The following is a 15,436-nucleotide window of genomic DNA, read 5'->3' as shown; positions in this document are numbered from 1 at the left end:
CTTTATTGATTTTCTAGATTTATATCAATTTGCCTTCGCTAAATTTTCTTAAATTATATTCTTTTCCCATTCAGGATAAGGGATAATCCTGAAACCCGTCGTAGGAGCAATAACGCTACCTATGAGGATTCTTTTGTAAATACAAGTTTTGTCAATCTTTGTTGATTTTCTAGATTTATATATCAATTTCCCTTCATAAAATCTCTTTAAATTCTACTCTTTTCCTCATTCTGGATAAGGGATAATCCTGAGATAACTCATAGGGGCAACCATGCTACCTGTGAGAATTCTTTTTACAAAAATAAATCAATTTCCTCAAATGTTCTATATTTTCTTTCAAAGTTCTATATCCTTTTATCTTCTCAAAGTTTATTCTTTTTATATTCCCCGTTACATACCTGGTCCATCTAAATCATAGATCATAAATTTTAAATCTTGTCATATCCCTTCTAAATTCAAGTCTCAGGTTACCTCTTCATAAAATCTTCTATTTCCCCTTTAGGTTAAGGGATAAACCTGAACCATTCTTTTCCTAAATTTTCATCAAATGTCTATTCCATTTCCCCTTCAGGTTAAGGGATAAACCTGAATCATTCTTTTTCTAAAATCTCTTCAAAATGTCTATTCTATTTTCCGTTCAGGATAAGGGATAATCCTGAAACCCCGGCCATTCTTCTTGCTTCGATCTCTAAATATCTTAAATAGGCCGATCTCCTCCCCGACTCTCAGTTGAAAAACCCGGTGTTCGCACTGGTTATTTTTGCTAAAATTTCAAATCTAAAGATCAAGCTCAGTCCTTGTGCTGTTTGTTCCTCAGAAAGTCTCAATCTTAGATCAAATCATCAAATCAAAGGTCGTTAAATGATTAAATGAAATGTCCCAACTACTTCGCTGGTCGTTAAATGATTAAATGAAATGTCCCAGCTACTTCGCTGGTCGTTAAATGATTAAATGAAATGTCCCAGCTACTTCGCTTGTCGTTAAATGATTAAATGAAATGTCCCAGCTACTTCGCTGGTCGTTAAATGATTAAATGAAATGTCCCAGCTACTTCGCTGGTCGTTAAATGATTAAATGAAATGTCCCAACTACTTCGCTGGTCGTTAAATGATTAAATGAAATGTCCCAGCTACTTCGCTGGTCGTTAAATGATTAAATGAAATGTCCCAGCTACTTCGCTGGTCGTTAAATGATTAAATGAAATGTCCCAGCTACTTCGCTGGTCGTTAAATGATTAAATGAAATGTCCCAGCTACTTCGCTGGTCGTTAAATGATTAAATGAAATGTCCCAGCTACTTCGCTGGTCGTTAAATAATTAAATGAAATGTCCCAGCTACTTTGCTAGTCGTTAAATGATTAAATGAAATGTCCCAGCTACTTCGCTGGTCGTTAAATGAAATATCCCAGCTACTTCGCTGGTCGTTAAATGATTAAATGAAATGTCCCAGCTACTTCGCTAGTCGTTAAATGATTAAATGAAATGTCCCAGCTACTTCGCTGGTCGTTAAATGATTAAATGAAATGTCCCAGCTACTTCGCTGGTCGTTAAATGAAATGTCCCAACTACTTCGTTGGTCGTTAAATGAAATGTCCAAGCTACTTCGCTGGTTGCTAAATGAAAGGTTCCAGCTACTTTGTTGGTCGTTAAATGAAAGGTCCCAGTTTTTACTGGTCATTAAATGAAATGTCCCAACTACTTCGTTGGTCGTTAAATAAAATGTCCCAGCTACTTTGTTGGTCGCTAAATGAAATGTTCCAGCTCCTTCGCTGGTCGTTAAATGAAAGGTCTCAGTTTTTTCTGGTCATTAAATGAAAGGTTCCAGCTACTTCGTTGGTCGCTAAATAAAAGGTTCCAGTTTTACTGGTCAGAATGTCCAAAATCATAAATTGCAACTAAAGGTTGTATCAAAATCTATTATGAGTGATTATTTCAAAGAATTCATGAAAAAATTGCCAATTTGCTAAACATATTTGTTGATTCCAATATTCTTAAATGCACAAAAGAATTACCTCAGATTACCTCTAGTATTTCTTTCCAAAAAGGCAAAACTTTTTGCGAAAAAGAGGTAAAATTCAAATCTTTTCCTGATGATCAACCAAAAGGATGAAAGAAATATCCTCGGTATGATTAGCGAAAGAAATATTCGATGACATTGAAAAGCCGGAAGCGAATTGATATTGATCATAACTATGGTGCATGTTTAAAGACGATTTTCTGGCAATTAGGCAGTGGAGATATCCTGAGCCATAAAAGAATCCACTTAATCCATATCTCCTTATCCAGTTTAAAGATGCAATCAAATATCTGCAAAAGGGATCTCTCAATTGTCGTCAAGATGAAGGCGAATTATGCGAGCAGATCCCCAGGGCCAAAGAAGATTTGGATCATCTACCGAGATGAAGAAGTTTGTGAAGGATCCTTCCAGGGAAAGTTCAGATCACCGTCGAGATGAAGGCGAGTGTGACGAACCTACCGACAAACCCTAAATGATATTTGATTTTAGCTATCATCTAAAGACCTTTGAGCCAATATCATATATAATCCCTGAGAAAATGAAGGATCGGAACATCTCCAAGATGAAGAAGTTTGTGACGTACCCTTCCCTGAAAAAGAGAGAAAAGTCAGGAACATCCAAAATGAAAGATGATGTAAAAGCCCGAAAAAACCCAATGACTCAAAAAGAGTGCGAGAAGATCATCATTGGAAAAACACCCAGATATCAAACTGCCTAAATTGCCAGAAGTCATCTTTTCTCATGCAAAAATCTTTTATCAATATCCTTTCATTACTTGCTTTTATGAAATTGAGAATATTTCTTCTCTTCTCATATCAGGGAAATGGATAACTTCCTTGAAGAAAATCATTAGCGCTAAAATTTTGAATTTGACTCCTAAAACCGAGGAGTTAACCTCATTGGAGGAAATACTCTAGGTAAAAGAGGAAATATCTTTGCACACATGTGCACATTTTCAAGCGTTGAAGTCAACTATAAATTTATCTTATCGGCAAAATTTTCTAGATATTCTAAGAATGAAATAAATATTCAATATCCATTTGGATGCAACCTAGAGTTGTTTACATTCTCCGTCTTTCGCTTTGTCGAGAGACTCGCCTTCTCCTTGTTAAAAAGATTGCCTTCCCCGTCTTTTGCGTTGTCAAAAGATTTGCCTTTCTCCTTGATTAAATGCTCGCCTTCTCCGTCTTTCGCTCTGTCGAGAGATTCGCCTTCTCCTTGATAAAAGAATCGCCTTCCCTGTCTTTTTGCGTTGTCAAAAGATTTGCGTTTCTCCTTGATAAAAGGATTGCCTTCTCCGTCTTTCGCTTTGTCGAAAGACTCGCCTTCTCCTTGATAAAATGATTGCCTTCTTCGTCTTTCGCTTTGTCGAGAGACTTGCCTTCTCATTGATAAAAGGATTGCCTTCTCCGTCTTTTGCTTTGTCGAAAGACTCGCCTTCTCCTTGATAAAAGGATTGCCTTCTCCGTCTTTTGCTTTGTCGAGAGACTTGCCTTCTCCTTGATAAAAGGATTGCCTTCTCCGTCTTTTGCTTTGTCGAGAGACTTGCCTTCTCCTTGATAAAAGGATTGTCTTCCCCGTCTCTCGCTTTGTCGAAAGACTCGCCTTCTCCTTGATAAAAGGATCGCCTTCCTCGTCTTTCGCTTTGTCGAGAGACTTGCCTTTCTCCTTGATAAAAGGATTGCCTTTTCCCGTCTTTTGCGTTGTCAAAAGATTTGCCTTTCTCCTTGATTAAATGATTGCCTTCTTCGTCTTTCGCTTTGTCGAGAGACTCGCCTTCTCCTTACCAAGAGGATTGCCTTCTTCATATTTCACATCCTACATTCTCCTTGTTAAAAGGATTGCCTTCTTCATATTTCACATCTTACATTCTCCTTGTTAAAAGGATTACCTTCTTTCATATTTCACATCTTACATTCTCCTTGTTAAAAGGATTGCCTTCTTCATATTTCACATCTTACATTTTCCTTGTTAAAAGCATTGCCTTCTTCATATTTCACATTTGCCTTCTCCTGTCACAAGGATTTGCCCTCCTTCATCTTTCACTTTGTCAAAAGATTCGCATCATGTTACCTTATTCATCGTCCATTTTTGTCTCACATCTCCTTATTTTCCATCTCTCACATTCCCAGAAGAGTTACCCCATTCAGTTGAAGTATCTCTCCTGTCCCATCACGGTTTCAAGAAATCTGTATGGTTGTTCCCACTCAGGTTAAGGGTCAAAACCTGTACTCCCTGCGAGAGGTCATTAAATTCAAAAGTTGGTTTCAGTCTCAGCAATGAGATGCCCAAGTTCATCCCTTTTTCAAGCTTTAGGGAACCCCATTTCCTTCCTCCTTTCGCAAACCCCTTTCGGATTTGTTCGTCCAAACTCCGAAGGTCCCATCATGGTCTCTTCACTCGAGGATTCCATATGGTCGTCTCCTTCAGGTTAAGGGTTAAGCCTGAACCTCGCCCCTCGAGGTATCTTCCTTTTTTAGGTTTGGGTTAAACCTGAGTCTCGTTTCGACGAGGTATTTTCCTCCAATCCCATCATGGCTCTTCCTATCAAGGAATCCATACTTTGTATATTCATCCAGGATAGAATCCTACTTGAGTTTCATCTCATGAGGCATTTTCTAAAAAATGTCCCATCAAAGTCCTCACATATTCCTTTCCCCATCCAGCTTATCTTGACATATCTTCATCCCATCCAGGTTAAGGGCTAAACCTGAGTCATTCCACGAGGTTGATCTTGTCTCACCCATGAGACTTGATCAAAATTCTTATCTTTCACCATTTCGGGATCTTCGCCCAAAATCCCATCACGATTTCCTCATTTCTATTATTCAGTCATATCATTTTCGAGGATTTCGTCTCCCCCAAGCCATTCAGGATAAGATATTAAGCCTGAAACCATGTCTTTCAAATAAATTCTTCCACACCCAGTTCAGATCTGCTGACTGGGGCATTTTTTTCAAAATTTGGAGTGTTTTCTTTGCCACTAAGCACGGCTTTCAACCGGCTTAGTAGCAAAGAGGGGCATCTGTGAACACCCCAAATTTTTCAAAATCTTTTAAATATTCCCTTCTTGCCCCTAAATTCATTTTTTTTTTGAGCAAATGAGTCATTTTTAAATCTAAATTCCAGTTCTTTTCTCAAGCTTTACTGAAATTAAATTTATTTTATATTAATTTTGGATCCGGATCCATTGTCCAAATCCAAAATTGAGTCTCATTGTCCAATTTTTCAGAAAATACCAAAAATAGTTTTTATAGCTCGAACAGTCCATCCGACATCTGTTTGGATCCATCAAATCGTATTTCTTGGTTCGAGTATCAAAACTTGAACATTTTCTCAAAACCTGGATCCAAACCCCTTTTTCTGAAGAAATTTTCCCCTAGATGGCCTGAAATTCTCGAGAAAACATTTTTTTAAATTATTTTTTAGAAAAATACAAAAATTTAGTGTTTAAACTTTGTTTTCATAAAATCTTAGTTTTTCTATTACAAAAATACAAAAAAAATGGAAAATGCAAAATAAGAAAAGAAACAAAGAATTAGTTTTTGAAAAACCTCTTTTTGAAAACCATCATTTTCGCAAAACAATCTTTTTTTGAAAACACTTTTGCTGAAAATCGAGCCCCTCTTTGTAAAATTTTAAAAATAAGAGGGGCCCATTGTAAAACTTCCTTTTAGGGTTTTCAAATGAGGAAGACAAACGCCCCTCTCTTGCACTCTCGAAACCCTTAGCTGAACCCTCCATGGCTCCTCTCCTCAAACTCTCTCTTCTTCATCCATCACCAACAACCTCATCGCCAGCCTCCCATCTTCAACCGAACCTCCTCCTTCTCCCCTATAAAGAAACCATACAACGAAAACCCTAGCATCCGTTTCCACCCTTCCCCCTTTCCTCTTTCCTTCAGACCCGTCTTCACCCCACCATTACCCCTTTCTCCTTCATGCATCGTCTTCACTTCCCCATTACCTCTCCGCTTCTCCTTTTTCCCTCTGCTTCAATCCTTCTCTGCTTATTCTTCTTTCTTTGATTTCCCCCCCCCCCCCCCAACAGATTGAAGGGAGACAACTCTGCTCCAGGAATCCTAAAGCAATCCGGTGGTCGGTCACGAAGCTACAGTTTCATATCTCCCTTGATCGTGAAGAAAGCAGAACTCAACCTCAACGAGCAGAAGAAACCACCTCTTCGACCTCAAAGTTCTGTCAAAAACAAGGTAAAAAAAAAAAAAGAGGCCTCTCCTCTGATAGACCAGAAGATTTCCCAGTTTCAGTAAAGGCAATCGGAGGTAAGTGGCCCATCCTTTCCTTTTTCTTTCATATTGCTTATCTTCCTCATTGATTTACCGTATTCCAGTTTTTCTTCCCCATTTCATCTTGATTTTGTTTATAGAAACTTTACCCTACCATCCAGACTTTTTTTACCAAAATGCATTGGAGGTGGGATCAGTCTGCATATAGCAGGACCGACCCACCTGTGTGCGAAATCGACGGAATATATATTCCTACACTTTTTTTTTATTATTTCTCTTTTACAATTTATTTCTGAATTTCTTATTTCTAACACCTGCTTGTGTCATTATGTGTTAGATCGAGTAGTTTTCTTCATCGATTTCTTTCCTTCTCCTTTTTTTTTCTCTTTTCTTTTATGTTGTCTTTGTTTGTTTGGTGTTTCTTCCCTTTTATCTGTGATAAATTGCACAGGTAGGTCCTCACTTGCATTTAGTTCATAGCATTCTGTTTAATACATTACATTCATTTTTTTTCCAACAGCTCTCTAATGAGCTCATTTTAGTCGAATTCCTGTTTCAATAGGGTTTAATGGCATTTTGTTCATCAAGTTGTGGCTTATGTGATACTGTCTTTGTTTATTTCCATTTTTTTTTTATTTCTTTTTTTTCTTTTTCATTTTCCGAAATTTTGTTCATCATCAATTACATTTACATGGTCACCTACATAATTCTATATGTCTCTCCGTTCAATCTGGAATCATCAAAATTATTGACACATATTCCTCATTATATGATTTGCTGTAATTACTTTGCTTAGTCCCCTCTTTTAAGAAATCGGGTGAGCTTGGTAGCTATTTCGCTAGATCGGCTGTGAACATTGAGTTCCCAAGATGATCTGCTATGAAGGATTAGCAAACCATTAGTTTGGATCTTTAAATATCAATGGATCTACTTTACTGTGCATTCAGCGTGGACATCCCATGGGTTTCTTTCAGCCACGATGAAATCCTTGGATTTCATGGAGAGATAAAATTCCAGAGTCAGCATGTCTGCTGAAAATGAGCCCAAATTGATAAGGAATCCCAGTTCCAATCAGATTTGTAGCTATTATGAAAAAAAACCCACCCTGTAATATGTTAAGAAAGTGTTTTCTGGATCATTTGCAAGAGTTTCGCCCTGTTTTGCTGGAAATTGAGCCTTTTATGGGTTGCTGTATCATGAACCTCCATGGATCTTCTGTGGACTGTGGTGGATTCCTCAATATTCATCCAGATTTCGTGATGTTTTGATGGCAATACATTCCCTTTCCACAATAGTGCCTACTTTAGCTTCGTAGGTGCGATTCAAAATACTTCAATTCATCATGATCTCAATTCTTTCCCCCCAAAAATTCATGTTTTGCAGGGAGGAACTAATGATTGTCGGCTGGAGCTCAACAAATGGCACCAATGAGGATCCAAATCATGATGATGATGCAGTAAACTCTTTGGGATATTCCCAAAAACGCTGCTACGGTTCATATGTTCCATGCTTATTTTCTTAAGGAGCCTTAGTTGAGTTTCTGAAACACAAGTCTTCTCAAAGGTACTGGCTTAATGGGGAAATACTTTGTATTGAGGGAAAGGCACTTGATCACTTCGCTGAAGTTATTGAAGGGCAAAATGAGGAATGGTTTCTAACTGAACATTGAACCTGATAAAAAAAAAGAAGGTTGCTCCATTGTGTAATGTGCATCTATCGTTTGATTTGGGTAATCTGCTGAGTGAAGTACATTGGGCCAAATACAATGAAGAGACAACAAAAGTTCTCATGAAAAGGAGGAAGGCTCCAGGAAGCAACTGGAGGAGAACGACTTTCTGAGTCTAATATGTGCAGAACATTAGTAAAGGACTTAGTATAATTTCCTTTTGGAAATCCAATAAACCACAGTGTTACATTACTGATCCTTGTCCAGTCTCTATTGATAGAAAGCTCGGTTGGCTCCTCCAAGCTCAGTTCTAGAGTTACTGCAACTAGGTGGGACATCCTAGAGTCCACCAACTTCCTCTTAGCTACTAGAAGTCTTGAGGTTGTGTTGGGTGTGTAAAGTTATGGCTTGGAGATATTGAGGGAGTCGCCACGTCTAAGAAAGGGGATGAAGATTGCCTTCGCCCTCCGAGACAGATGGTAGCCACTATTGCTGTCCCTGGCTGTACTTTCATGCATTATGTCTTCAACCACTCTAGATGAGATTTCCTTGGTGGTTGGGAAAGGATCTGGCTCATTAGAGGTACTGGGCTGTTATATTTCAAGTGGTGAAATCAAGTTCTCCGGACGGTTTGATGCCCATGATCAAGTGGTTCTTGGACTCTCTCGAGCTTTTAATGACCGTGGTTTGTACAACTGCAACCAGGTATGTCTCACTTGTTACTAGTAAAATGTTTATGTTATTATTACTCTATTAGTTGTGTTGGTCATAAATAGTATCTCAACCTTGCCATGGAATGCCAATATACTGTACTTTTTTTTTTCTTGTATGATGTGTAAACAATATTTTGCTTATGCTACTTCTCCTCTGATAGTTGGGAATGTACATCCTGAACCTTAGCATCTACATTTCATTAATTCTCTAATGCATTTCCTATCATGGTTAAATGTTTATACTTATAGGGGAAGGCATGGAACACGTGTCTTTCATACATTACCCCACTCACAACACAGTAGCCCCAGGAGCTGTTGTGATTTTCTGCATTCACCTCTGTGTATACACTCCACGACACCTCAGATTTGTTCATCTTTAGTGTTACACCTCAGATTTTCTGCATTCACTTACATGTTGCCTATGGATATTTTTACCACCATCATTACTGCACAGTATTACTTCATTGCACAACATCACTTTACATTAACCATCTCAACACCCATCACACAGCATATTCATTGTTGGGACTCATTCTGCATCCATCTTCGCCTCTGCGTTATCCATCCCTTGCTTATAGCAGCTTATCCTTCATACTTCCAGCACCCTACCCATGTCAGCAATCCAGTCCATCTTCCCATTTCACAGCCTATGCTACAACCTCGTTGGCATGTGCATCACCCCTTCACCTTTCATCCCCAGTCACTACAGCCCCTGCATTCTTATCATCTCTGCCTATTTTGCAGCATGTCTGCGACGTGCAGCACCTGCCACAACTCCTCCCTTACCTGCTGCAACCCACAACAACGTTGTTGTCCTCGCAGCAACATAGTCACCCACTTTCAACCCATCTTACCTCCATTTCACCAACTGATATGCATTTTCCCTTTTCATTACTACCTCACATCCACAGCCGTTGCTGTAATTGTCCAGCTCCTCTAGTAGTGTTCATCCACATTTATCCATTTAGGGCAAACTAAAATCATATTCCATGAAGGTTGAAAAGATAAACGAAATAGTGGTTTTTGACATAATGAACCTTCCGGGTGGGTTTATAGAATCAAGGCTAATCAGCTGTCAGGATGGGAGCCAGTTCACAGGAAATGAACTATTGATGTATTTCAATCATGGTTGCTATTCATATATATACCTACGTTAGCATATCTTATATTCACCACATGTGTTCATCACTTCATTTTCATCATTATGTAGTATATTATCCGCTATGTCATCATCATGTACATTCATTTCACTAGATATTATATATATCATATATGCATATATATGTACATACATATACATATATATATATATATATGCATATATCTATACATACATTGTTTATTTTCATGCTTTTTGCCTTTATTTCTCAAAAATCTCACAAATGGGACCACGAATGGCACATGCACCATTTGGTAAGAGGTAAATTAATCCTAAGTTGATGATTTACATCAATGGCCATAGTCAGGATGTAAACAGAATTTCGGATTTTTATCTTTTATAAAATAACATTGGATTCACACTGGATCATCTTAAAAAATCATCATATTTTCAAAATATTTCCTTCTTTTATTAGAGTTTAACTTAAAATTAGCTCAAAATATATACCAATGGCCATAGTCAGGGTATATTGAGAGTTAATTTTATTTTAAACTCTATAAAAGCACCAAAATATGTTTTATTCTTCACCTGAATTTAAATATAGATTATTATATAATACATTCAATGACCATAGTCAAGAATGTATTATATTTTTCAATCTTATCTTAAATTCATTTAAAGAATGAAATAGTTTTTTTTTAAATCCAATTTCAAAATTCTTTCATCATTTAGGATAGAAATGCATCATATTTTCAAAATTCCTTTTTAAAAAACTCCAAGTGATGTAAATATCTTCCTCAATCTATCTCCAATTCTTATAAAATCCAATTCATCCTTTCATTTTCAAATTCAATTTCATTTTCAAACTCAAAGTTCAATTTAACTTTGAGATTTCAAAGTCATTTTTATATTCAAATTCAAATCAGATTTCAAAGTTCAATTTGACTTTGAAATCCCAAATTCATTTTATATTCAAAACTCCAAGCAAACTCAAAGTTTAATTTAACTTTGAGATTCTTGACTCATTTTCTATAGTTCCAAATTCTAAATTCAAAATTCAAAATCCAATTTGACTTTGAAATTCATATTCCAAGTTCAAAATTCTCAAATCAAATTTTGGAATTCCAAATCCAAAGTTAGATCCTAAATCCAATTTGGATCCAGATTTCCAACTATAAATCCCCACTTTTTTTGGATCTCAAATTCAGATCCAAAACCCATTCTAGGATCCAGGATTCAATATTCATATCGGATCTCAGACTTCAGATCCAATTCCCCTTTAGGATCCAGAACCCAATTTCATCTTGGATCTCAAATTTCAGATACAATTCCCCTTTAGGATCCAGAATCCAACTTCACTTTGGATCTCAGACTTCAGATCCAAATCCATTTTAGGATCCAGAGTCTAACTCTACATTGGATCTCTGACTTCAGATCCAGTTCCATTTTAGGATCCAGAATTCAATCACATGTTGGATCTCAGACTTCAGATCCAAATCCATCTTAGAATCCAAAACCCAAATTCTACATCGGATTTTAAATTCATTTTTGAGATCCAATTCCATTCCCAATTCTATATTTCAAATCCAATTTCATTTTCAGATCTCATCTGAACTCCCTAAATCCATTTCTATTCTTAAATACCATTTGATTTTCCCAGGTTCATTCTAAGATTCAAAATTCAATATCACTTCAAAGAAATTTCATCTTCTTCTCCTATATCCATGATTAAATTCAAAATCCATTTCTGACTTTGAAACTTCATTTCCTTTCATTTCAAAGCTTCAAATCATTCTTTCTCAAAATCAAGATTTATTCTTCCAACTTTGATTTACTTCCAAGACTTAGAACTTCTCTGATCTATCTCAAAGTTCTAAGTTAGATTCAAACATTTCTTCACTCCCTCATCAAATTCATCTCAAAATACTTGAAAATTTCTAAATCAATTTTCAAAAGAGCATACATCCTTGCATTGCACAAGTATGACTCTTTGTGCATTTAGAGTTAGGATAAATTCTTAGATTATATTTAGTCAAAGCAAAAGGCATAGATTCGATCCTTGGTTCGATTACCCCTGGTAAAGGCGCTAGGAACGGTCGAACCTCGTACCGATGAGCGAATCCCGTCTCTCCATTTTTTCCCGCAATATTTTCAAAACGGAGGCGAGTAATTTTCTAAATATTTTCAAATAAAGGTCAAGTGAAAACCGCGCAAAATAGTTCCTCTTCTCTTTTTCTTTCTTTCTTTTCTCTTCTCTTTCTCTTTTCTTTCTTTTATTCTTCTCCCTTCAAAAAGGAGGAAAATAGAGGTTAGAAAAGGAAAAGAAAAGGAAGAGAGAGAAACCACAAGAGAGAGGAAAAATTTTGCGATGATCACAGTTTTGGCGACCATGATGGGACGTCGTCTTCGTCCGGTCGAATTTGTGCCTTTGCTTTGCTTTTATATAATCTAAGTCTTTATTCTAACATATGTCAGCTAAATTTTCCATGCAAACCTTAGGAGCCTAGACTCTGTCCTAAGCTGACATCATTGCATATAGGATCTAAGTATGGTTTGGTAGGACTATATTGAGGAGATTATTCCATGCTCACATTAGACTTAGGTCTTAAATACAACTCTCCTCAATTTTAGGGATTGAATGCAAAACAATGTATGCTTCTCTTTATTTAAATCTATCTCTATAGGACTTGCATTAGAGCCTTCTGATTTTATTGCATGTTGATCATATTTTGAAAACATCCCTACCTATATTGTCCTGGTCTTCACGTTGCTGGGTTATCTCACTGAACCATAGTTCGGGAGAGAGCCTCACAACTGGACCACTTATTTGGGTTCGCGCCCCCCTACCACGTACCTAAAGGCCATAGTCCGAGGTATATCGGTAGGTGCTCAAGGATGTTGGGAAGCCTTTACCTTAGAACCGGAGAGATATCTTATATGCCACGTACTTCGAGCTTCGGCTTGAGTATATCGGCTTACCTTGATTGAAATCAGATGATCTAAATCTTAGAGTTAGGATTAAGATCCTATTTGCCATTTCAAATATTGCATATAGAGTCAGCTTTAGGGAGTGCTATTTGTGCATCCTTGCTTGTATATCTGCGATTGTATGATATTTTATATATATATCTTCCTTATATTTTCCAAAACCCTGGGTATATATTATTCAAAATTTCCTCTTTTAAAAACCCAGGTGTATTGCCTTTTCTTTCTGATTTCTTCAAAATCTTTTGATCCTGCTTGCTATTTTTCAAAATTTTTAAATCCTTGTCATCTATTTTCAAAATTTGTTTTCCTCCATCATGAGAGAATTGATATTGCCTATGAGGATTTTCAAAATCATAAAATCTCAAAAGTTTCTGCAAAAGTCTTCAAAAGTTCAAATATTTTGATCTAAATCCCTTTTAAATAAACTAACATGTTGATTTTTCCTTTTTTCAAATTAGGTTTCATCACCTAATTAAGAAGAACCATTTTCATCACCTCATGTTTGTTTTCTCTTTCAAAATTGGTTTTTAAACCACTATCTTCGAAATCAAACCTCATGATGATCTCTCATGATGATTCTCCTTTTTAAAAGGATCAGATCCCGCACTGATAGTTCTTCTTACGAATGAATTTTCTTCCCAAAATGACTTCTCACTTATCTTTTAAATAAACATTCTTTTTTCAAGATCCCATATGCAGGCAGGATCAGAAAAACTCCTTTTTCTCAAATCTTATAAATTTTCAGTTAATTTTTGGTATTTTTATCTGTTTCATTCATTTTATTCATATCTTATCAAGTTTACATCAATTTTATCAAGTTTGTCAAATATTTCTTCAAAATTCCAGTAAATTTTATCAATTCTTTTGCCCTTTCAGGTTAAGGGATAAACCTGACCCTCGTTGTCCGAGGTATTCCCTTTCAGGTTAAGGGACAAACCTGACCCTCGTTGTCCGAGGTGCTCCCATTCAGGATAAGGGAAAATCCTGAGACCCCTTGTAGGAGCAACAACGCTACCTATGAGGATTCTTTTGTAAATACAAGTTTTGTTAATCTTTATTGATTTTCTAGATTTATATCAATTTGCCTTCGCTAAATTTTCTTAAATTCTATTCTTTTCCCATTCAGGATAAGGGATAATCCTAAAACCCCTCGTAGGAGCAATAACGCTACCTATGAGGATTCTTTTGTAAATACAAGTTTTGTCAATCTTTGTTGATTTTCTAGATTTATATATCAATTTCCCTTCATAAAATCTCTTTAAATTCTATTCTTTTCCTCATTCAGGATAAGGGATAATCCTGAGATCACTCATAGGGGAAACCATGCTACCTGTGAGAATTCTTTTTACAAAAATAAATCAATTTCCTCAAATGTTCTACATTTTCTTTCAAAGTTCTATATCCTTTTGTCTTCTCAAAGTTTATTCTTTTTATATTCCCCGTTACATACCCGGTCCATCTAAATCATAGATCATAAATTCTAAATCTTGTCATATCCCTTCTAAATTCAAGTCTCAGGTTACCTCTTCATAAAATCTTCTATTTTCCCTTCAGGTTAATGGATAAACCTGAATCATTCTTTTCCTAAATTTTCATCAAATGTCTATTCCATTTCCCCTTCAGGTTAAGGGATAAACCTGAATCATTCTTTTTCTAAAATCTTTTCAAAATGCCTATTTTATTTTGCCTTCAGGATAAGGGATAATCCTGAAACCTCGACCATTCTTCTTGCTTCGATCTCTAAATATCTTAAATAGGCCGATCTCCTTCCCGACTCTCAGTTGAAAAACCTGGTGTTCGCACTGGTTATTTTTGCTAAATTTTCAAATCTAAACATCAAGTTCAGTCCTCGTGCTGTTTGTTCCTCAGAAAGTCTCAATCTTAGAACAAATCATTAAATCAAAGGTCGTTAAATGATTAAATGAAATGTCCCAGCTACTTCGCTGGTCGTTAAATGATTAAATGAAATGTCCCAGCTACTTCACTGGTCGTTAAATGATTAAATGAAATGTCCCAGCTACTTCGCTTGTCGTTAAATGATTAAATGAAATGTCCTAGCTACTTCGCTGGTCGTTAAATGATTAAATGAAATGTCCCATCTACTTCGCTGGTTGTTAAATGATTAAATGAAATGTCTCAGCTACTTCGCTGGTCGTTAAATAATTAAATGAAATGTCCCAGCTACTTCGCTGGTCGTTAAATGATTAAATGAAATGTCCTAGCTACTTCGCTGGTCGTTAAATGATTAAATGAAATGTCCCAGCTACTTCGCTGGTCGTTAAATAATTAAATGAAATGTCCCAGCTACTTCGCTGGTCGTTAAATGATTAAATGAAATGTCCCAGCTACTTCGCTAGTCGTTAAATGATTAAATGAAATGTCCCAGCTACTTCGCTGGTCGTTAAATGATTAAATGAAATGTCCCAGCTACTTCGCTGGTCGCTAAATGAAATGTCCCAGCTACTTCGCTGGTCGCTAAATGAAAGGTTCCAGCTACTTTGGTGGTCGTTAAATGGAAGGTTCCAGTTTTTACTGGTCATTAAATGAAATGTCCCAACTACTTCGTTGGTCGTTAAATAAAATGTCCCAGCTACTTCGCTGGTCGCTAAATGAAATGTTCCAGCTCCTTCGCTGGTCGTTAAATGAAAGGTCTCAGTTTTTTCTGGTCATTAAATGAAAGGTTCCAGCTACTTCGTTGGTCGCTAAAT

This window comes from Nuphar pumila, chromosome 13, assembly GCF_984573655.1.
Source record: "Nuphar pumila chromosome 13, dmNupPumi1.hap1.1, whole genome shotgun sequence".
NCBI classification, from domain to species: Eukaryota; Viridiplantae; Streptophyta; class Magnoliopsida; order Nymphaeales; family Nymphaeaceae; genus Nuphar; species Nuphar pumila.
This window is presented reverse-complemented; position numbering follows the sequence as displayed.